At 48.1% G+C, this 24140-nt stretch overlaps 1 protein-coding gene across 5 annotated transcripts in view; it reads left to right on the top strand.

Annotated features, from left to right (window-relative positions):
- The first annotated feature begins 545 nt into the window (after window positions 1-545).
- The window catches only part of LOC147118617 (uncharacterized), a 35643-nt gene continuing 12048 nt past the window's right edge, over window positions 546-24140 (top strand). The window contains exons 1-2 of one of the 5 annotated variants that reach the window (XM_085984501.1): window positions 546-709; window positions 2075-2325. The gene's annotated coding sequence lies outside the window, so the exon portion shown is untranslated. Of the gene's footprint in view, window positions 714-2074; window positions 2326-19383; window positions 19633-24140 lie in introns of those variants that run through there. The other 4 variants (XM_085984500.1, XM_085984503.1, XM_085984498.1 and 1 more) reach the window with 4 other exon arrangements.

Raw genomic sequence — 24140 nt, 5'->3', positions numbered from 1 at the left:
TGTGTTTCACTCAATGTAACTTCAGGTGCTGCTTCTGTCAGGAGAGTTCTGTTTCTCTCTGCCCTGCTTGAGCAGTCTGAGGGAAGGGCCGATCAAGTAGAAGATCGGAATAGCAAAGATTTCACTATTTTACCATGAGCACTGGGCAGAGCCTGTCCACAGTGCGCTCCGACACTCACACTGCTTTCTTGGTGTAATAATTTAACCCGCTCCCTGAGCTCGCGGTGTGAGCGGCCCGCGTCCCCCCGGGGTTCATGAACCCGCTCCCTGAGCTCAGGGTGTGAGCGGCCCGCGTCCCCCCGGGGTTCATGAACCCGCTCCCTGAGCTCGGGGTGTGAGCGGCCCGCGTCCCCCCGGGGTTCATGAACCCGCTCCCTGACACCTCACCTGATGTGTCAGCGACTGCTGCCAAGGGCCGCGCATGCTCAGCTCACACTGCCCGGGTGATTGACGGGAGCTCTGGACCAATAGGAAGTGTGGGGCGGTGCTGGAGGACCGAGCGGGCAGACTTCCTCCAACCAATCGGAGTGTGTGAGGGGCGGGGCTTGACCTTTAAACCTGAACAACAGTGCGGAAAGCCTAGTGCAGAAGGCCCAGGGTGGAAGACCCAGAGGAGAGTGTCTTAGGCGGGAGGCCCAGCACGGAGGACCCCAGGCGGGGGGGCCTAGGACGGAGCGGCTGGTCGCCAGAAGTGGAGTCGGGAGATGCTGTGGGTGAGCATGCTGCACGGTTTCTAAATGTGAAGAACGGTCTCGGGCCCGAATGGGTTCCAGCCGTCCCGCCTGTGCTCCGTTTGGTGGCAGCTGTGAGGCTTTGTTTTGGTGACAGGGGCCGGTTTGTGTGCCGCCATTTTGGTGGAGGAAAGACAGACTGTTTCCATCTATAGTATGGTGCTTGAACAGCCATAAGATGGGAAAAGAGAACGGGATAAAAGTTTAAAAAAAAGTAAAAGGAAGATAAAAGGCAAAACAAAGTAATATCGGCAAGGAATAACGAATATTTTGATGGCTGCGTCCTGTGAGTGATAACAGCAAGAAGAAGGGAATTTGAGTAGTCGTTTTCTTTTACGGGATTTGAGAAAGTGGTTGGCTTCTTTTCTGTGGAAAGGTTGAAGACTGTGGATCAGGATTATGACATTATATGGTTGGATAACATCAAGTGAAGACGAGGAGTTATTAGAGTGTCAGTAGGACTGACGTCGACTGGTATTACTTGTTTGTTGAAGAAGTTTTGGGTTCTGGTTAAAAGTAGTTTACTTGAAGTCTTAAGTGATTTTTTGATATGGTTGTGGGACTTTGTATATTGTGTTATTTAGTGTTAAAGCCTTCCTTAATCGAACGAACGAACGCTCTAGTGAACGCACGCATGTGGATACAAATATATGCACGCATACACAATGGAATTTACGTTCAACCGAATGAAGGGCCCTCGCTCCCCAGGATGAAGGCCCGCTTGGCGAGTGAAGCCTGCCGGACGGATGAACAAACACATAGGCATGCACGCAGATAGAAATGGCACACATGTACGCAGTCATGCACATGGAACTTACGCTTGAGCGAACGAATAGAGGAATGAATGAGCGATGCCAGTTGGACTGGCGTGTAGGAATTCTTGGTTTATTAAATAGTTGCAGTTTGTACTGTAAATATTATTGATTTACCTGTAAAATTTATTGTTGTATTTATATTGTTGACCATAATTGGTCAATGAATGTAACTAATTTATTATGTAACGGATGAAAAAAAATGAACCCCGGGGGGACGCGGGCTGCTCACACCCCGAGTGCGGCCCCAGGCCCCATTATTAAAACACTCAACATTATCCGCTTCACACACACCCGGGGTGGGCCTCAGGCCCCGAACAAGAGCCTCCGGGCCGGGTGTTTGCCCCGAGCGGGGCGGCAGCTGCGGGGCTTTCTCCCGGTGACAGGCCCGGGGTAACGGCCGCCATCTTGAGAGGCTCCGGGAGCAGCAGGGCGCATGCGTGGCCCCCTTGGCCAGGAACCAGGAGGAGAGAATCTTGTCAATTTCTATCCTGGACTCTCAGTGATGGCTTTTGTAAACTCCTTTTACAGGCTGTGAGAAGGGCAGCATTTACACACCGCAAACTCAAACCAAACATCACATCAAGATCTGACAGAGTCACTCCATTCATCAGGACCCGAATATCATCGGCCTTTGAATGTGGAAGGAGAAATGTTTGCCTGTTCTGTCTGTGGGAAAAGATTTCAAACATCAGCGTGACTGGAAAAGCCCTGAGAGAGACACACCCGAGTGAGAGTGTTCCGAGGGACTGCCGAAAGAAGAAGAAGCAGCACTGACTGTGGTAAGAGCTTTAACCAGTGATGTGCCTTCAATAAGCACAAAACTAGAAGTTATAGGCTTAAACAAGTTGGCTTTTAATCACGAAGATCAGAGCTACATCTCAACACATCGACTGGCTCACAGGAATGAGTCATACAGATCCGGGGATCTTTATGTAAGAGAAGTCAGGGGCGGAGCCAAGAGCCAAGACCTGGAACCTTCCAGGATAGTCAGGAAAGAGGAAGCGAAACTATACAGTGTGGGGGAGGGTAATATACATGAGTACAGGATCAAGACAAACAGATTTCATTACATTCACCCCTTCTTTAGATTTAGTCCATCGGGGTGATGTTTCTTAAAAGTTGGTATAAGTGAGTCTGTCAGGAGGTTTTGCGGTTCTCGGTGATTGGCGCAAAGCCGGTTGGGGTGCCTCTAGGGGAGTGGATTCTGGTTCCTCCGCTGTCCGGGCCTCCGCAGTGTCTTCCAGGTTATCTGCAGTGTCCTCCAGGTTAAAGTTGGGTATTGATACCTCTGGGCGTCCTGTCTCTTTTTGGTGTCGGTCTTCCTGGGGTAGTCTCTCATCGTTCTCTCCGCTCCCCGAGGGAGCGAGGTCTTTTATGGAAAGTGTCCTCTCACCCGTCAGAGTATTCGATATAGGCGTACTGAGGGTTTGCATGGAGGAGCTGTACCTTTTCCACAAGGGGGTCCGTTTTATGGTCTCTCTCGTGCTTCCGCAATAGTACTGTCCCCAGAGACGTCAGCCACGCGGGTAGAGATATGCCCGAGGTGGATTTCCGGGGGAAAACGAACATCTTTTCGTGAGGGGCAGCATTAGTGGCTGTACACAACAGAGACCTTATGGAGTGGAGCACGTCTGGGAGGACTTCCTGCCAGCGGGAGGTCGGAAGGCCTTTTGACTTTAAGGCTAACGTGACAGCCTTCCAAACAGTAGCATTCTCCCTTTCCACTTGCCCATTACCCCGGGGGTTGTAGCTAGTGGTTCTGCTAGTGGCTATCCCCTTTGAGAGCAAGAACTGGCGCAGTTCGTCACTCATAAATGACGTCCCCCTATCGCTGTGTATGTAGTTCGACATGCCAAACATGCAGAATAGATTACAGACACTTGATGACCGTGGCACTGGTCATTTCTGGGCAGGGAATGGCGAAGGGGAAGCGGGAATATTCATCAATGATATTGAGGAAGTATACGTTACGGTCGGCAGAGGGAAGGGGTCCCTTGAAGTCCAGACTTAGGCGCTCGAATGGCCGTGTGGCTTTGATAAGGTGTGCACGGTCAGGCCTGTAGAAACGAGGCTTGCATTCCGCACAGATGCGGCAGGCTCTGGTCATTTCCCATGACCACCTCGATGGAGTGGGGCAGATTGTGGGACTTTATAAAATGGTATAGTCGGGTGACCCCTAGGTGTCAGAGGTCGTTGTGGAGACCCTGTAATTTGTCCGTATGAATGCTGGCACACATTCCCCGCGATAGGGCGTCTGGGGGTTCATTAAGGGGTCCCGGTCTGCACATAATATCATAGTCGAACGTGGATAGTTCGATCCTCCACCTGAGTATTTTGTCATTCTTGATTTTCCCCCTTTGTTATTAAACATGAAAGCCACCGACTGCTGGTCGCTGAGCAGGGTGAAACGTTTGCCGGCTAGGTAGTGTCTCCAGTGTCGCACTGCCTCCGCTATAGCCTGTGCCTCCTTCTCGACAGAAGAGTGCCTGATTTCAGGTCCCTGAAGGGTTCGGGAGAAGGCGGCCACCGGTCTCCCAGCCTGATTGAGGGTCTCAGCTAAGGCAAAGTCTGACGCATCGCTTTCGACTTGAAAGGGAATGCTTTCATCCACTGCACACAGTGCAGCCCTTTCAATGTCCTGTTTGATACTGGTGAAAGCCTCCCGAGCTTCAGCTGATAGTGGGAAGGACGTCGATTTAATGAGGGGTCGGGCCTTATCGGAGTAATTGGGCACCCATTGGGCATAATACGAAAAAAATCCCAGGCACTTTTTTTAAAGCTTTGGGATTGTGTGGCAGGGGCAGTTCCTTTTTTAGGGGGCGTAATCGGTCAGGGTCCGGTCCAATTACCCCATCTTCCACCACACAGCCGAGGATACAGAGACGGGTTGTGTCGAAGACACATTTGTCTTCGTTGTAGGTTAGATTCAGCTTTAGGGCAGTTTTTAAAAATCTCGCAAGATTTAGATCGTGGTCTTGCTGGTTGTGCCCGCAGATAGTGACATTGCCCAGATAGGGGTAGGTAGCTTGTAGTTTATTCTCATCAACCATGCGGTCCATCTCACGTTGGAAGATTGAGACCCCATTTGTTACCCCGAAGGGCACTCTGAGAAAATGGTAGAGGCGTCCGTTTGCCTCAAAGGCGGTGTATGGGCGGTCCTCCGTTCTAATGGGGAGCTGGTGATACGCGGATTTGAGGTCGATAGTCGAGAAGACTCGGTATTGCGCAATCTGGTTGACCATTTCTGATATGCGGGGTAAAGGGTAGGCGTCCAGCTGGGTATAAATATTAACAGTCTGGCTGTAGTCAATTACCATCCGTTTCTTTTCGCTATTTTTAACTATGATTACTTGGGCACGCCACGGACTGGTACTGCATTCAATAATGCCTTCTCGCAGGAGTCTGTCCACTTCCGCCTTGATAAAGTGTCTGTCTTCCAGACTGTACCGTCTACTTTTGTTCACTATGGGCCTACAGTTCGGAGCGAGATTAGGGAATAAAGAGGGCGGGCTGATTTTTAAGGTTGATAGGCCACAGACTGTGAGTGGCGGCTGGGACCCGCCATATGCTAGCGTGACACTTTCGTGGTGGCACTAGAAGTCCAGGCCCAAGATTACATTAACACAGAGTTCTGGCATCACGAGGAGTTTAAAATCCTTGTAGTCCGTGCCTTTTACAGTAAGTGTTACCACACAGTAGCCCAAAATGTCCGAAGTGTGGGGCTTAGCAGCCATAGCAATTCTGCTCCGTGTAGGGGTTACCATTAATGAGTGCCGCCGTACCAGGCTAGGGTGGATAAAACTCTCGGTACTCCCACAGTCAATTAAACATTTCGTTAAATTACCGTTTACCTGTATGTCCATCATGGATTTTGTCAACGGGTGTGGCCTGGATTGATCCACCGTGATCGAAGCCACTGTTGTGTCCTGGGCGGCCGTTGAGTCGGGAAAAGATGGCGGATCCCAAGATGACGGCACGCACGAGGCGGTGACGGAGTTGGAAATCGGATTCCCCCTGCAGACTTTGCTAAAATGCCCCTTTTTTCTTACATTTGAAGCATGTAGCGTCCTTCGCTGGGCATCGTTGTCTGGGGTGCTTGGCCTGGCCGCAGAAGTAGCATTTTGGGCCTCGAGACACTGCCGCTTTAGTAGGACTCCTGGGTGAACTTCTGTGTGGGGACTCCGGCGGTGTAGAACTGGCCTGAGACCTGGATGGGGAAGATGGCTGATTCCAAGATGGCGGCCCGCTCGGCGCACACGAGGCGGTGAGGGCCAGAAGAATAAGAGTCAGAGTTTTTCTGGGCCACGTCCAGCGATCGCGCAGTGGCCACTGTCCTTTTTTAAGTCCAGGACCTCCTTCTCCAGCAGTCTCTGCCGGATACAATTCGATTTGAGGCCCGTGATGAAGGAATCGCGGACCAATTCGTCAGAGTACACGTTGGCCGTCACGGCCTTGCAGTTACAGTCCCGGACCAAGTCCTTTAGGCCCTGTAAGAAATCGTCCATTGATTCCTCAGGTCGCTGCCTGCGTGTAGCCAGCAGATGTCTGGCGTACACTTCGTTTACCGGCCTCTGGTATTGGGCCTTCAGGATAGTGATGGCCTCCATGTAAGAGGTGGCGTCCAGGATGAACGAATAAATCTGATGACTAACGCGAGTAGTCAGTAGACTCAGTTTATCTACCTCGCTAGCAGATGAGGCCCTCGCGAAGAGTTCGAAGCATTTGAGCCAGTGTCCAAATTGATTTAATGCTTCAGCAGAATGTGGATCCAAGTCCAGACGCTCTGGTTTTAGGAGTCGATCCATCCTAGTATTCTTTAGTGATTTAAAATTGATGTGCCTTCAATAAGCACAAAACTAGAAGTTATAGGCTTAAACAAGTTGGCTTTTAATCACGAAGATCAGAGCTACATCTCAACACACCGACTGGCTCACAGGAATGAGCCATACAGATCCGGGGATCTTTATGTAAGAGAAGTCGGGGGCGGAGCCAAGACCTGGAACCTTCCAGGTTAGTCAGGAAAGAGGAAGTAAAACTATACACAGTGTGGGGGAGGGTAATATACATGAGTACAAGAAATACAGGATCAAGACAAACAGATTTCATTACAACCAGTTACACAGCCTGACAAAACATCCCACCATTCACAGCGGAGAGAAACCGTACACGTGTTTGTGTGTGTGTGTGGACAAGGCTTCAACTGATCGTCCAACCTGGACACAAGGACACCCACACCATGGAGAAACCATGGAAATGTGGGGACTGTGGGAAGCAATTCAATTACCCATCTGAGCTGAAAACTCATCAACGCAGTCACACCAAGGAGAGGCCGTTCACCTGCTCCGTGTGTGGGAAGGGATTCACTCTGTCGTCCAGCCTCCATTTACACCAACGAGTTCACACTGATGAGAGACCTTTTAAATGCTCTGACTGTGGGAACTGCTTTAAACTCTGCAGATTTTACTAAACATCAGCTTGCTCACACTGACGAGAGACCGTTCAATTGCACTCACTGCGAGAAGAGCTTCAGGCAGTCATCTCACCTCATTCAACACCAGCGAGTTCACATTGGGGCGCGGCCGTTTACCGGTTCTGTATGTGGGAAGGGATTCACTCATGCATCCAATCTTCGAACGCACCAAGGGGTTGACACTGGGGAGAGGATATTCACCTGCTCCGTGTGTGGGAAAGGATTTACACAGTCATCCCACCTGCTGACACACCAACAGGTTCACACTGGGGAGAGGCCATTCACCTGCTCCGTGTGTGGGAAAGGATTCACTCTCTTATCATCCAGTCTCAAGGCCCACCAACGCACTCACAGTGGAGAGAGGCTGTTCACCACCTGCTCTGTGTGGGCAGGGATTCACTACTTCATCCAACCTGCGGACACACCAGCGAGTTCACACTAGGGAGAATCCGTTCACCTGCTCCGTGTGTGGGAAGGGATTCACTCGATCATCTTACCTGGTGAGACACCAGCAAGTTCATAAGTGACTGTAGGGGTAGGATTCTGCTGTTACTCACATCCTATGTTTGTTTCTACCAATGTTATTAACCCCTATAACTGGGCTGTGTTGTGTTCATTATTTTGCCAAGATTAGGGACTAATTGATGTCCATTTTAGGACCTTTTCTCCTTTTGAACTCTAGATTAGTTCAGTTCTCATACCTTCAGTTACTCTCCTGGACAAGTCCCAGCTCCCCATACCTTCCAGAGTGCCTCTCCTAGCCTTGGTATCCAGGGAAGGTATCGGTAATACACCTGGGATCACTGAATACAAACTCAGTCTGTTACTCACTTTCAGCTCCTGGACTTAGTGTGTGACCCACAGCATCTCTCTCCCCTTCGATGTGTGAATAGAGCATCACGCCTCAGAACCTGGTTTTAAATTTATTCAGCAAATCTATTTACCAGAAGCTCGCAGGGTGATGAGGCAGTGTTGAGGTGCTGCTGTATCAGCCTTGGCTCAGTGGGCAGCACTCTCGCCTCTGAGTCAGAAGGTGGTGGGTTCAAGTCCCAGCCCAGAGACTTGAGCACTAGAACCTAGGCTGACACTCCTGTGCAGTACTGAGGGAGTGCTGCACTATCGGAAGTGCCGTCTTTCAGATGAAACATTAAACCGAGGCCCCGTCTGCTCTCTCGGGTGGAAAAGATCCCATGGCACTATTGAGAAGAAGAGCAGGGGAGTGATCTCTGGTGTCCTGGCCGATATTTATCACTAAAATAAAACAGATGATCTGGTCATTATCACATTGCTGTTTGTGGGAGCTTGCTGTGCGCAAATTGGCTGCCGCGTTTTCTACATTACAACAGTGACTACGCTTCAAAAGTACTTCATTGGCTGTAAAGTGTTTTGGGACGTCCTGAGGTCATGAAAGAGGCGGTATAAATGCAAGTCTCATCTTTACTCTGCATTGTGCCTGTAATAATGGAAATAACTGAAGATTAGTCTCAGTGTAACCTTTGCTGTCATGAAATGAGTGTGTCTTTTAATGAGCCTCACGTCCTTGCTCATGTCGGCTGTAATTGTGTAGAAAGGGGATGTGTAAAGAGATGGTCTGTGTAAGGAGATGTGAAAGAAGGAAACGGTGTGTGTGTGTGATAGTGATACAGTCTTGTGGTCACAGTCAGAACAATGACAGATATCCTTGTGGTTATGGTTTGAGCAGGGCCAGATCAATAATGTGGTAAACAAGTTAAATATAAACATCACCAGTGTAGTCACAGCTTGTTAGAACAGACCTGGGGAGAAGAGAGCTCTGAATCCACTGTATTATCCCTGTTCTTCGGATCAGGTAACTATACTCTCTATATTTTTGCAGTGCTGTTAATAAAGTCAGTGAAAGACAATCTGTTGTGAGCTTGATTATCTGGTGTCTGAAACCACAAGACTCAATTTTTAGAGTCCACAAGATGAACAAGTAAACACATCATGACCCAATACTCCAGCTCTATATTCACATGAGAAAGTCTGTTATCACACTCATCGAGTGGACAGAATAAAGAAAGGTCCCAACTCAAAGATCCTCTAGAATCATTTGTAAATACCTTTCAAATCCTGACTGATATCAATTGTCAGTGTACGTTCCATTGAAGTCAATGGAAGATGAGAGAGGGGTTGGAGAGTAGGGGTGAAAGAGGAGTTGGGGTGAGGGGGTTGGAGAGTAGCGGTGAAAGAGGAGTTGGGGGAGGGGACCAAGAGTAACATATCAAAGTTTGCAGATGATACTAAGATGGGAGGGAAAGTAGTGAGTGAGGAGGACATAAAAAACCTGCAAAGGGACATAGACATGCTAAGTAAGTAGGCAGAGATTTGGCAGAAGGAATACAATACTGGAAAGTGTGAGGTTATGCACTTTGGCAGGAAAAATCATAGAGCAAGTTATTATCTTAATGGCAAGAAACTAGAAAGTACTGTAGTACAAAGGGATCTGGGGGTCCTGGTGCACGAAACTCAAATAGTTAGTATGCAGGTGCAGCAAGTGATCAAGAAGGCCAATGGAATGTTGGCTTTTATTGCTAGGGGGATAGAATATAAAAACAGGGAGGTATTGCTGCAGTTGTACAAGGTATTGGTGAGACCGCACCTGGAATACTGCATACAGTTTTGGTGTCCATACTTAAGAAAAGACATACTTGCTCTGGAGTCAGTACAAAGAAGGTTCACTCGGTTAATCCCAGGGATGAGGGGGTGGTCATATGAAGAGAGGTTGAGTAGATTGGGACTCTACTCATTGGAGTTCAGAAGAATGAGAGGCGATCTTATTGAAACATATAAGATTGTGAAGGGGCTTGATCGGGTGGATGCGGTGAGGATGTTCCCAATTATGGGTGAAACTAGAACTAGGGGGCATAATCTTAGAATAAGGGGCTGCTCTTTCAAAACTGAGATGAGGAGAAACTTCTTCACTCAGGGTGGTAGGTTTGTGGAATTTGCTGCCCCAGAAAGCTGTGGAAGCTACATCATTAAATAAATTTAAAACAGAAATTGATAGTTTCCTAGAAGTAAAGGGATTTAAGGGTTGCGGGGAGCGGGCAGGAAATTGGACATGAGTCTAGGTTCGGAATGTTCATGGCCCTGTGGGTAGTGGAGCGGGCCCAGGGACCGTGTAGCCTTGTTCTGCTCCTACTTCTTGTGTTCTAATTCTGTGTTAGATTTCAGGAGATGGCTTTTATTCCTGTTCCTGGCTGGGGTGGAGATCGCCTTTACAGAAGGTAAGTACTGTAGAAAATATAGGGACAGAGTGATCTCCTGGACAAGTTTTGATCGCCTAGATGGGTCGGAGAGGAATTTCCCAGATTTTTTTCTCCCAAATTGGCCATTGGGTTTTTATCTAGTATTTCGCCTCTCCCGGGAGATCACATGGGTTTGGGTGGATGGAGAGTGATAGAAGATTTGAGGTTAGGATCAGATCAGCCATGATCTTATTGAATGGTGGAGCAGGCTCGAGGGGCCGATTGGCCTACTCCTGCTCCTATTTCTTATGTTCTTAAGGGGTGAGGGGGGTTGGAGAGTAGGGGTGAAAGAGGAATTAGGGTGAGGGGGGGGTTGGAGCGTAGGGGGGGTGAGGGGAGTTGGGGTGAGGGGGGTTGGAGAGTAGGGGTGAAAGGAGTCGGGTTGAGGGGGGTTGGAGAATGACAACAACAACTTTCATTTAGATAGTGCCTTTAACGTAGTAAAACATCCCAAGGTGCTTCACTGTAACGTTATCAAACCAAATTTGACTCTGAGCCACATGAGGAGATATTCGGGCCGATGACCAAAAGCTTGTTCAAAGCAGTAGTTTTCAAGGAATATCTCAAAGGAGGCACGAGAGCTGGAGAGGTTTAGGGAGGGAATTCCAGAGCTTGGGGCCTCGACAGCTGAAGGCACGGCCGCCAATGGTGGAGTGATTAAAATCGGGGATGTGCAAGAGTCCAGAATTGGAGGAGGGCAGAGATCTCCGAGGTTGTAGGGCTGGAGGAGTTTACAGAGATAAGGAGAGGGGAGGCCATGGAGGATTCCTCTGGTGCTGGAATCAAGAACAAGAGGCCAGAATCTTAAAATTAGAGCTCGGCCATTCAGGGGTGAAATCAGGCAGCACTTTTTCACACACAGGGTAGTAGAAATGTGGAACTCTCTCCCCCAAAAGGCTGTGGATGCTGGGGGTCGATTGGAGCTTTCAAGACTGAGATGATCGATTTTTGTGAGGTATTTGTTCCAAGGGATGTGGAATAAAGGCGGGTAAATGGAGTTAAGATACGGATCAGCCCTGATCTATTTGAATGGTGGAGCAGGCTCGAGGGGCTGAATGGCCTCCTCCTGTTCCTAATGTTCCTGTGACACACTCAGAAATGCCCCGGAGCAGTGACATCCCACTGGGCCCCAGCACACGCTCAACGGAAAGCCCAGGTCAAGGGCAAACCCAGCGTGCCCACTCTGAACCCGGTTTGCTGCTCCCTCTGTGCCCAGCACTCTCTGGGTAAAGAATTCCACATTGGATTTATTGGTGACTGTCTGATATTTATGGCCCCCAGTTTTGAACTCCACCCCCCCCCCCCCCCCCCCCCCCCTCAGAAGGAAACATCTTCTCTACGTCCACCCTATCAAACCTCTTCCCAGTTTTAAAGACCTCTATCAGGTCGAGAGAAAAGAGCCCCAGCCTGTCCAGTCTTTCCTGATAAGTACATCCTCTCAGTTCTGGGATCAACCCTGTGAATCTTTGTTGCACAAGACTCCAGTGCCTTTATATCCTCTTTATAATATGGAGACCAGAACTGTGCCGAGTTCTCCAAGTGTGGTCTAACCAAGGTTCGACACAAGTTTAACACAACTTCTCGACTTTTCAATTCTATCCCTCTAGAAATGAAGCCCAGTGCTGGGTTTGCTATTTTTAACGGCCTTATTAACCTGCTCATCGGAAAACCCCGGGTAAGGTACACCCAGCGAGCCCACTCTGAACCCGGTTTGTTCATCGGAAAACCCCGGGTAAGGAACACCCAGCGAGCCCACTCTGAACCCGGTTTGCTGCTCATCAGAAAACCCCGGGTAAGGTACACCCAGCGAGCCCACTCTGAGCCCGGTTTGTTGCTCATCGGAAAACCCCGGGTAAGGTACACCCAGCGAGCCCACTCTGAACCCGGTTTGCTGCTCCCTCTGTGCCCAGCACTGCCTGCACCCCCGGCGCACGGAAGTGGAATTTCAAAAGAAGGAAGTAATCTGTCAGCATTTGAAAGGCTTTTAGAAAGAATTCAAGGTGTTTTCAGAGAGTTGGGATCTTTCTCTATTCTCGGGGAGTTAGATATCAGCCTTTCTCCTGTGAATATAGAACTGCCTTATAGGGCCGTGATCATCTTTGAAAGAGTTGCCAATTAATCCCACTCCCCGGCCCTTTCCCCAGAGCCCTGCAAACTTTCCCTTTAAGTAGATCCAATTCCCTTTTGAAAGTTACTATTGAATCTGCGTCCACCCCCTTTCAGACAGTGCATTTCAGATCACAACTCACTGAGTGAAAAATGTCTCGTCTCCCCTCTGGATTGTTGCCAATGATTTGATGTGATGTGTTTACTTGTTAAATACATTTGCTGAGTGGAATTAAATTTAAACCAGGTTCTGAGGCGCGATGCTCTATTCACATATCTAAGGTGAGCGAGATGCTGTGGGACACACACTAAGTCCAGTTGCTGGCAGTGATTAACAGACTGGGTTTTGTGTTTAGTGACCCCAGGCGTGTTACTGATACCTTCCCTGGATACCAAGGCTAGGAGAGGCACTCTGGAAGGTATGGGGAGCTGGGACTTGTCCATGAGAGTAACCAAAGGTATGAGAACTGAAATAATCTAGAGTTAGAAAGGAGAAAAGGCCCAAAAATGGAGCAGTCGGTAACAGGTCATCAATTAGACTCCTCTTATCTTGGAGAAATCAAGGACTTGACACAGTGTGTTTGAAACAAAGCTGATTTATTTGGCAGATATCAAAATATTAATCTCCAGCCCAGTTATAGGGGTTACTAACATTAGCAGAAACAAACCCCAACTGTCAGAATGAACAAGGTTCAGTCCTGGATGTGATTAACAGCAGAATCCAACCCCTGCAGTCACTTGTGAACTCGCTGGTGTTTCAGCAGTTTGGATGACTGAGTGAATCTCTTCACACACATGGAGCAGGTGAACGGCTTCTCCCCAGTGTGAACTCGCTTGTGTGTCAAAAGGTGCACTGAACAAGCGACTCCCTTCCCACACACAAAACATGGGAACGGCCTCTCTCTCCTGTGTGAATGTCCTCGTGTTAAAAGGTGGGCTGAACTAGTGAATCCCTTCCCACACAGGGAGCAGGTGAACAGCCTATCCCCAGTTTCCAGCTGGGCCAGTTAATTGAATCCCTTCCCACAGTCCCCACATTTCCACGGTTTCTCCGTGGGGTGTGTGTCCTTGTGTCTCTCCAGGTTGGACGATCCGTTGAAGCCTTGTCCACACACAGAACACGTGTACGGTTTCTCCCCACTGTGAATGCTGCGATGTTTATTCAGGCTGTATAACTGGTTAAAGCTCTTTCCACAGTCAGTGCACTGGAACACTCTCACTCGGGTGTGTGTGTCTCGGTGCTTTTCCAGTCACACTGATGTTTAAAATCTTTTCCCACGGACAGAACAGACAAACATTTCTCCTTCCACATTCAAAGGCCGATGATATTCAGGTCCTGATGAATTGAGTGACTCTGTCAAATCTTGACATGATGTTTGGTTTCAGTTTCCTGTTTGTAAATCCTCCCCATCTGATTCTCTGTAAAAGGAGTTTACAAAAGTCCTCGCTGAGTACAGGATAGAAATTCAGGACAGACAATTCTAGTTTCTGTGGAACATTCTTTCCTCTCTTGTTCCCCCAAAGCTGTAAATCCCCGTCCCACACACTCTCCCTCCTCCCTGTGCTGAAATCCAAACCCATCGCACCATCTCCAACATTTCTTTCCTCCACTCCCAGTTTTCCCCCTCCCTCTACTCTGGTTGGGTTCAGTTCTCCACCCGCTGTGTGCAGAGTGAGAATAAAATCAATGAGCTGCTGATTTTCTCTGGTCACTGGGCCTTTTTGAATGGACCAATAGGGTGAGACTGGGTTGTCCCAGGGTCACCAGACAAGAATCAGCCCAACAAGGCTCCCTTTCAGGGGCCACTAATGTGGGAGAAACATGTGGACCAATCAAAATTATATTTGTTCAATTTATATTAACGATTTAGACTTTGGAATCAAAAACACAATTTCTAAATTTGCGGATGACACCAACTTGTGGGACATAGCCAATACTGAGGAGGACTGCAACACATTACAGGAAGACATTAATAAACTTGAAGAATGGGCCTATAATTGGCAAATGAAATTCAACACAGATAAATGTGAGGTATTACATTTTGGTAAGTAAAATAGGGAGGTCACATATTACTTGGAAAATAAGAATCTAAATGGGGTAGAGGAGCAAAGGGATCTCGGAGTACAAATAGACAAATCATTAAAAGTATCGACACAGGTTAACAAGGCCATAAAAAAGCAAACCAAGCACTAGGGTTTATTTCTAGAGGGATAGCATTGAAAAGTAGGGAAGTTCTGCTAAACTTGTATCGAACCTTGGTTAGACCGCACTTGGAGTACTGCGTACAATTCTGGTCACCATATTATAAAAAGGATATAGAGGCACTGGAGAGGGTGCAGAGAAGATTTACAAGGATGATACCAGAAATGCGAGGGTATACATATCGGGAAAGGATGAACAGGCTGGGCCTCTTTTCTATGTGGTTTGGTGTCAAATTTTGTTTAATAACGCTCCTGTGAAGCACCCTGGGACGTTTTACTACGTTAAAGGCGCTATATAAATCCAAGTTGTTGTTGTTGTAAAGGAGGAGGTAGTAGCGACATTGGATAGGATAAAAATAGAGGGATATACTGAAAAGGTTGGCAGTCCTCCAAGTAGATAAGTCACCTGGTCCGGATGGGATGCATCCTAGGTTACTGAAGGAAGTAAGGGTGGAAATTGTGGAGACTCTGGCCACAATCTTCCAATCCTCCTTGGATATGGGGGTGGTGCCAGAGGACTGGAGGATTGCAAATGTTACCCCCCTGTTTTTATTTTTTTTTAATTTTTTAAAAAAGGGGCGAGGGATAAACCCGGCAACTACAGGCCAGTCAGCCTAATGTCGGTGGTGAGACAATTAATCCGGGACAAAATTCATTCACATTTGGAAAAGTCTGGGCTAATAAATGAAAGTCAGCACAGATTTGTTAAAAGCAAATCATGTTTGACTAACGTGATTGAGTTTTTTGATGAAGTACCGGAGAGGGTTGAGACTTGTTAGCAAAATGAAAGCCCATGGGATTAAAGGGACAGTAACAGCATGGCTCAGAGACAGAAAGCAGAGAGTGGTGGTGAACGGTTGTTTTTCAGTCTGGCGGGACGTACATGGTGTTTCCCCAGGGGTCGGTATTGGATTAAAGGGACAGTGACAGCGAGGCTCAGACAGAAAGCAGAGAGTGGTGAACGGTTGTTTCTCAGACTGGAGGGACGTACATGGTGTTCCCCAGGGGTCTGTATTGGATTAAAGGGACAGTAACAGCGAGGCTCAGAGACAGAAAGCAGAGAGTGGTGGTGAACGGTTGTTTCTCAGACTGGAGGGACGTACACAGTGGTGTTCCCCAAAGGGTCAGTATTGGATTAAAGGGACAGAGGCAGCGAGGCTCAGAGACAGAAAGCAGAGAGTGGTGGTGAACGGTTGTTTCTCAGACTGGAGGGACGTACATGGTGTTCCCCAGGGGTCAGTATTGGATTAAAGGGACAGTGACAGCGAGGCTCAGGCCTTGGAGAGGATGCAGAAAAGATTTACTAGAATGGTACCAGGGGTGAGGGTTTTCAGTTATGTGGAGAAGCTGGGATTGTTCTATTTAGAGCAGAGAAATTTAAGGGGAGATTTAATTCAGATGTTCAAAATTATGAAGAGTTTTGATAGAGTAAATTAGGAGAAACTGTTTCCACTGGCAGAAGGGTCGGTAACCAGAGGACACCGATTAAAAATAATTGGCAAAACAATCTGAGGGGAGATGAGGTGAATTTTTTAGGCAGCGAGTTGTTGTGATCTGGAATGCACTGCCTGAAAGGGTGGTGGAAGCAGATTCAATAACAGCTTATAAATGGGAATACTTGAGAAGGAAACATTGCAGGGCGATGGGGAAAGAGCTGGGGTGTGGGAATAATTGGATAACTCTACCAGAGAGCCAGCACAGGCACAATGGAGCGAATGGCCTCCTTCTGTGCTGTAAGATTCTATGAAACTCCAGCCCAGTTATAGGGTTATTAACATCAGCAGAAACAAATCCCAACTGACAGAATGAACATGGTTCAGTCCTGGATGTGATTAACAGCAGCAACAACAGCAGAATCCAACCCCTGCCGTCACTTGTGAACTTGCTGGTGTCTCAGCAGGTGGGATGACCGAGTGAATCCCTTCCCACAGACCGAGCAGGTGAACGGCCTCTTCCCCAGTGTGAACTCGCTGGTGTCTCAGCAGGTGGGATGACCGAGTGAATCCCTTCCCACAGACCGAGCAGGCGAACGGCCTCTCCCCAGTGTGAGTGTGTTCGTGTTCAATGAAACGGGGCGAACTAATGAATCTCTTCCCACACACCGAGCAGATAAAAGGCCTCTCCCCAGTGTGAACTTGCTGATGTGTATAGAGGGTGGATGACTGAGTGAATCCCTTCCCACACGTGGAGCAGATGAACGGTCTCTTCCCAGTGTGAGTGCTTTGGTGCCTCAGCAGATCCTTTGTTGTTTTAAAGCTCTTCTGACAGTCAGAACATTTAAAAGGTCTCTTCGTGGTGTGAACAAGATGGTGTTCAGTGAGGTGGGATGATTGAGTGAATCCCTTCCCACACATGGAACAGGTGAACGGCCTCTTCCCCAGTTGGACAGTGTCAATGAGTTTCCAGCTCAGACGGATATTTGAATCCCTTCCTACAGTCCCCACATTTCCACGGTTTCTCTGTGGTGCGGGTGTCCTTGTGTCTCTCCAGGTTGAACGATCAGTTGAAGCCTCGTCCACACACACAACACGTGTACAGTTTCTCCCCACTGTGAACGGTGCAATGTTTTTTCAGGCTGTGTAACCAGTTAAAGCTCTTTCCACAGTCAATGCACTGGAACACTCTCACTCGGGTGTGTGTGTGTGTCTCGGTGCTTTTCCAGTCACGCTGATGTTTGAAATCTTTTCCCAGACAGAACAGACAAACATTTCTCCTTCCACATTCAGAGGCCGATGATATTCAGGTCCTGATGAATGGAGTGACTCTGTCAGATCTCGATGTGATGTGTGGTTTGAGTTTGCGGTGTGTAAATGCTGCCCTTCTCACAGCCTGTAAAAGGAGTTTACAAAAGCCATCACTGAGTCCAGGATCGAAATTGACTATTCTCTCCTCCTGGTTCCTGGCCAAGGGGGCCACGCATGCGCCCTGCTGCCCCCTGAGCCTCTCAAGATGGCGGCCATTAACCCGGGCCTGTCACCGGGAGAAAACCCCACAGCTGCCGCCCCGCTCGGGACAAACGCCCGGCCCGGAGGCTCTTGTTCGGGGCCGGAGGCCCACCCCGAGTGTTTATAAAGCCTCCCCGCCGGTTCTATTGCTCCCCTGCGCTCCGCCGCCTCCTCCCCGCTCGGGAATCTTCTCCCCGCCTTCCGCCACCATCACCCGACTGGTGGCACTGCACACGCGTGGGACCCGCCCCGCACCGTGCCCGCGCACCAGCCTCTGCAGCATTGATAGGGCCTATTCTACCCCGCGGAATGTTCTAGCTAATAACCGTTGCCATTTTGCTCAACAACAATGCAGGAGAAGTGAGTGGAATAGCTGAGGACAGAGATACCTTTGGAGTAGAGAATAGGAGGAGGATGAGTGGTGTGGCGCAGAGCTGGAGAATCTATTTAATGGAGTGACTTGCTAAACCGGGTGATAAACGGACTTGCTAAACGGACTGGGGTCAAGCAAGGCTGTGTCATCGCACCAACGCTCTTCTAGATCTTCCTGGTTGCAATGCTCCATCTCACCCTCAGTAAGCTCCCCGCTGGAGTGGAGCTAATCTACAGAACAAACGGGGAACCTCCGTCGCCTCCAGTCCAGATCCAAGGCCGTCCCATTCTCTGTCATCGAATTACAGTATGCAGACGACACTTGCGTCTGTGCTCACTCGGAGATCAAACTCCAAACCATCATCAACACCTTCACTGAAGCGTACGAGAGCATGGGCCTTACACTGAACATCCGTAAGACAAAGGTCCTCTACCAACCTGCCCCCGCCACACAGTACTACCCCCCCCGATTATCAAAATCCACAACAAGGCCTTGGACAACGTGGACCACTTTCCATACCTTGGGAGCCTACTGTCAACAAAGGCACCACCTGAGGAAGAGAGTGTTTGAAGACCAGGACCTCAAACCCAGCACCAAGCTCATGGTCTACAGAGCAGTAGTGATACCCGCCCTCCTGTATGCTTCAGAGACGTGGACCATGTACAGCAGGTGTAGTGTATGTGCCTTAAAGAGCCCCATGTGTACTGTAATGCCGGTAATGGCCACTCGGGCTATATAAGCCTGTATATTGTGTTGTATCAGTTAGTTCCCCTCCAGACTTTGTTTAGTAAACACCTATGAAACCAACTCCTGTCTTCAGTGTCTCTATCAACACACAGACACAACAGCAGGCATCTCCAAGCACTGGAGAGATACCACCAACGCTGCCTCCACAAGATCCTGCTAATCCATTTGCAGGATAGGCGCATCAACATCAATGTTCTCACTCGGACCAGCATACCGAGCATCGAAGCTTTGATCATGCTCGATCAGCTCTGATGGATGGGCCACATTGTCCACATGCCCGATACAAGACTCCCAAAACAAGCTCTCTACTCAGCTCTGACGCGGCAAGAGAGCCCCAGGTGGACAGAGGAAACGATTCAAGGATACCCTCAAAGCCTCCTTGAAAAAGTGCAACAATCCCACCGACACCTGGGAATCCCTGGCCCAAGACCGCACAAAGTGGAGGAGAAGCATCTGGGAAGGCGCCAAACACCTCTTTGCCGGGAGCAAGTGGAAGCCAAGCGCAGACAGCGCAAGGAGCGCACGTCAACCCAAGCACCCCACCCACCTGCCCCTTCAACCACCGTCTGCCCCACCTGTGACAGAGACTGTAGGTCCCACAGTGGACTCATCAGTCACCTGAGACCTCATTTTTAGTGTGGAGGCAAGTCATCCTCGGTTCCGAGGGACTGCCTAAGAAGAAGGTAAGGGGAATTTGGTGAGAATGGGAATTAGATGCTGAGGGGGAAGGAGGTGCTCAGTAATTTAAACCATGGAGCAACAGTAAATAATAAATAATCGCACCGGAGGACACCGAAAAAGTGACATCATCGGGAGCGGCGGATCTGCGAGGGAGCAGCGGCTGTGGGTGAAAATAAAGGTCGGTGATTTTCAGGCCCAGTCGAGCAGCGGGAGCGGCGGCAGAATTCGAGAGTGACGTCGCAGTACAAAAAGTGACACCTGCGCAGGGGAAGCAGCTGATTGAGTACGGCCAGGTGAGTATTTATACTACTCTATAGTTTGACAGTTTAGGTTAATAGTTTATAAGGTTTGAAAGGTCTTAATTTTGTGGTTTATAGTTGCTAAGGTCGCTGTTGAGTAGCGGGGAGTGCTAGAAAACAAGGGCCCTTGAGTATATCATTTTATTGTAGTGTAATTAGTGGTATTGATTTGATTTAATTTAATTTGAATTAATTAAAGGGCAAGACATGCCAGCACAGCTTGGCCCCATGGCATGCTCCTCCTGCACTATGTGGGAAATCAGGGACACTTCCTGTGTCCCTGCCGACCATGTGTGTGGGAAGTGTATCCAGCTGCAGCTACTGGCAGACCACATTGCGGCGCTGGAGCTGCGAATGAATACATACTGCAGCATTCGCGATGCTGAGGACGTCGTGAATATCACGTTTAATCAGTTGGTCACACCGCAGATAAAGGCTGCACAGGCAGGAAGGGAATGGGTGACCGCTAGGCAGAGCAGTAGGCGCAGGCAGGTAGTGCATGGGTCCCCTGTAGACATCCTCCTTTCAAACAGATATACCGCTTTGGATATTGTTGCGGGAGATGGCTTATCGGGGGAAGGCAGCAGCAGCCAACTTCCTGGCACCGTGGGTGGTTCTGCTGCATAGAACGGGAGGAAAAAGAGTGGAAGAGTAATAGGGGATTCTATTGTAAGGGGAATAGATAGGCGTTTCTGCAGCCACAAACTGGACTCCAGGATGGTATGTTGCCTCCCTGGTGCAAAGGTCAAGGATGTTAAAGAGCGGCTGCAGAGCATTCTGGAGGGGGAGGGTGAACAGCCAGTTGTCATGGTGCATATAGGTACCAACAATATAGGTAAAAACCAGCATGAGGTCCTAAAAGCTGAATATAGGGATATAGGAAGTAAATTAAAAGAAATAGGACCTCAAAGGTAGTAATCTCAGGATTGCTACCAGTGCCACGTGCTAGTCAGAGTAGAAATAGAAGGATATTTCAGATGAATACGTGGCTAGAGGAATGGTGCAAGGGGGAGGGATTCAAAGTCCTGGGACATTCTGGGGGAAGTGGGATCAGTACAAACTGGACGGTTTGCACCTGGGTAGGACCGGGACCGATGTCCTTGGGGGAGTGTTTGCTAGTGCTGTTGGGAAGGCTTTAAACTAAAATGGCAGGGGGTTGGGAACCTGTGCAGGGAGACAGGAAAGGGAAACAAGGATAGAAGCAAAAGATAGGAAGGAGAAAAGCCAAAGTGGCAGTCAGAGAGATCAAGGGTTTAAATCAAACATGGCCACAGTAAATAATAATTCTAAAAGGTCGAAGAGTGTTTAAAAAAAACAAGCCTGAAGGCTTTGTGTCTTAATGCGAAGAGCATTCATAATAAGGTGGATGAATTAGCTGCGCAAATAGATGTAAACGGATATGATATGATTGGGATTACAGAAACATGGCTCCAGGGTGACCAAGGCTGGGAACTCAACATCCAGGGGTATTCAATATTCAGGAAAGACAGGCGAAAAGGAGGTGGGGTAGCATTGCTGGTTAAAGAGGAGATTAACACAATAGTAAGGAAGGATATTAGCCCTGATGATGTGGACTCCATGGGTAGAGCTGAGAAATACCAAGGGGCAGAAAACGTTAGTGGGAGTTGTATACAGACCCCCAAACAGTAATGCGGAGGTTGGGGATGGCATTAAATGGGAAATTAGAGACGCGTGCAATGAGTGCTCAACTGTTATTGGGTGACTTTAATCTACATATAGATTGGGCTAACCAAATTAGTAACAATACTGTGGAGGAGGAATTCCTAGAGTGTATACTGGATGGTTTCCTGGACCAATATGTCAAGGAACCAACTAGAGATCAGGCCATCTTAGACTAGGTATTATGTAATGAGAAAGGATTAATTAGCAATCTTGTTGTGTGAGGCCCCTTGGGGAGTAGCGATCATAATATGATAAAATTCTTCATTAAGATGGAGAATGAAGTATTTGACTCGGAGACTAGGGTCCTGAATTTAAATAAAGGAAACTACGATGGTCTGAGGTGCGAATGGGTAGGATGGATTGTGGAATGTTACTTAAAGGGTTGACAGTGGATAAGCAATGGCAAACATTTAAAGATCGCATGGATGAACTACAGAATTTGTTCATCCCTGTTTGTCTTAAAAATAAAACAAAAAAGGTGACTCAACTGTGGCTAACAAGGGAAATTAGGGACAGCATAAGATCCAAGGAGAGGACATTTAATTGGCCAGAAAAAGCAGTAAACCTGAGGATTGGGAGCAGTTTAGGATTCAGCAAAGGAGGACAAAAGGATTAATTAAGAGGGAGAAAATAGAGTATGAGAGTAAGCTTTCAGGGAACATAAAAACTGACTGTAAAAGCTTCTATAGATATGTGAAGAGAAAAAGATTGGGGAAGTCAAGCGTAGGTCCTTGGCAGTCAGAATCAGGGGAATTTATAATGGGGAACAAAGAAATGGCGTACCAATTAAATACATACTTTGGTTCTGTCTTCACAAAGGAGGACCCAAATAACCTCCCAGAGATGTCGGGGAACATAGGGTCTGATGAAAGGGAGGAACTGAATGAAATCAGTATTTTGTAGGGAAATGGTGTTAGGGAAATTGATGGGATTGAAGACCGATAAATCCCCAGGGCCTGATAATCTACATCCTAGGGTAATTAAGGAAGTGGCCCTAGAAATAGTAGATGCATTGCTGGTCATCTTCCAAAATTCTATAGACTCTGGAACAGTTCCCATGGATTGGAGGGTAGGTAATGTTACCCCACTATTCAAAAAAGGTGGTAGAGAGAAAACGGGGAATTATAGACCGGTAAGCCTGACATCAGTAGTGGGGAAAATGCTAGAGTCCATTATAAAAGATGTAATAACAGAGCACTTGGAAAACAGTGACGGGATCAGACAAAGTCAACATGGATTTACAAAAGGTAAATCATGCTTGACTAATCTACTGGAATTTTTTGAGGTTGTAACTGGTAGAATCGATAAGGGAGAACCAGTGGATGTGGTGTATTTGGACTTTCAGAAGGCTTTCGATAAGGTCCTGCATAAGAGATTAGCATATAAAGTTTAAAGCACAAGGGATTGGGGGCAAGGTACTGACTTGGATAGAGAACTGGTTGGCAGAGTTGGAATAAACGGCTCTTTTCCGAGTGGCAGGCAGTGACTAGTGGGGTACGGCAGGGATCTGTGGTTGGACCCCAGCTATTCACAATATATATTAATGATCTAGACGAGGGAATTAGATGTAATATCTCCAAGTTTGCAGACGACACAAAGCTGGGTGGGCATGTGTGCTGTGAGGAGGATGCCGAGAAACTCCAGTATGATTTGGACAGGTTGGGTGATATGGCAGATGCAGTATAATGTGGATAAATGCGAGGTTATCCACTTTGGTGGCAAAAACAGGAAGGCAGATTATTATCTGAATGGCAATAGATTGGGAGAAGGAAGTGCAACGAGACCTGGGTGTCCTTGTGCACCAGTCGCTGAAGGTAAGCATGCAGGTGCAGCAGGCGGTTAAGAAGGCAAATAGTATGTTGGCCTTCGTAGCGAGAGGATTCGAGTACAGAAACAAGGATGTCTTGCTGCAGTTGTACAAGGCCTTGATGAGGCCACAGCTTGAGTACTGTGTGCAGTTTTGGTCGCCTTACCATGGAGGGAGTGCAGCGAAGATTCACCAGACTGAACCTGGGATGGCAGGAATGACATATGAGGAGAGATTGGGTCGATTTGGCTTACACTCGCTGGAGTTTAGAAGAATGAGGGGATCTCATTGAAACGTATAAAATTCTAACAGGACTAGTCAGACTAGATGCAGAAAGGATGTTCCCGATGGTCGGGGAGTCCAAACCAGGGGTCACAGTCTAAGGATAAGGAGTAAGCCATTTAGGACAGAGATAAGGAGGAATTTCTTCACCCAGAGAGTGGTGAACCTGTGGAATTATCTTCCACAGAGGGCGGTGGAGGCCAATTCATTAAATATACTCAAGAAGGAGTTAGATATATTAAGGCTAAAGGGAGCAAGGGATATGGGGAGAAGGCAGGGACAGGGTACTGAATTTGGATGATCAGCCATGATCTCATTGAATGGTGGAGCAGGCTCGAGGGGCCGAATGGCCTACTCCTGCTCCTATCTTCTATGTTTCTATCATAATCAACACACAGCTGAGTAAATTAACATAAGTATATCGGTAAGTGCATTGATATTCCTTTGTGTTTTTAGTCTCTTTAGTGGTTAGTGTTAAGCTTGACTTAGTAAGGATTTATTAGTGCAAGTAAGTGTACTCTTTTTTTTCCATGCACACTTAAACAAATAAACTGTAACTAATAAGACTTTACAATGAAACTTAACAAATTAAATTAAAATGTGGTTGTTGGGGTGATGATGCACTCCAGTCCCCGCGGTGCCCACCAGTCGCGGAAGGCCTCGAGTGTGCCGGCGGACACCGCGTGCTCCATCTCCAGGGCCACCCGGGCGCGAACATGGCCGCGGAAGA

This window comes from Somniosus microcephalus, chromosome 4 (assembly GCF_052327205.1).
Source record: "Somniosus microcephalus isolate GS21.2 chromosome 4, FLI_Smic_1.0, whole genome shotgun sequence".
NCBI lineage: Eukaryota > Metazoa > Chordata > Chondrichthyes > Squaliformes > Somniosidae > Somniosus > Somniosus microcephalus.
The sequence above is the reverse complement of the archived record's forward strand: the minus strand, read 5'-3'. Positions and strand labels throughout refer to the sequence as shown.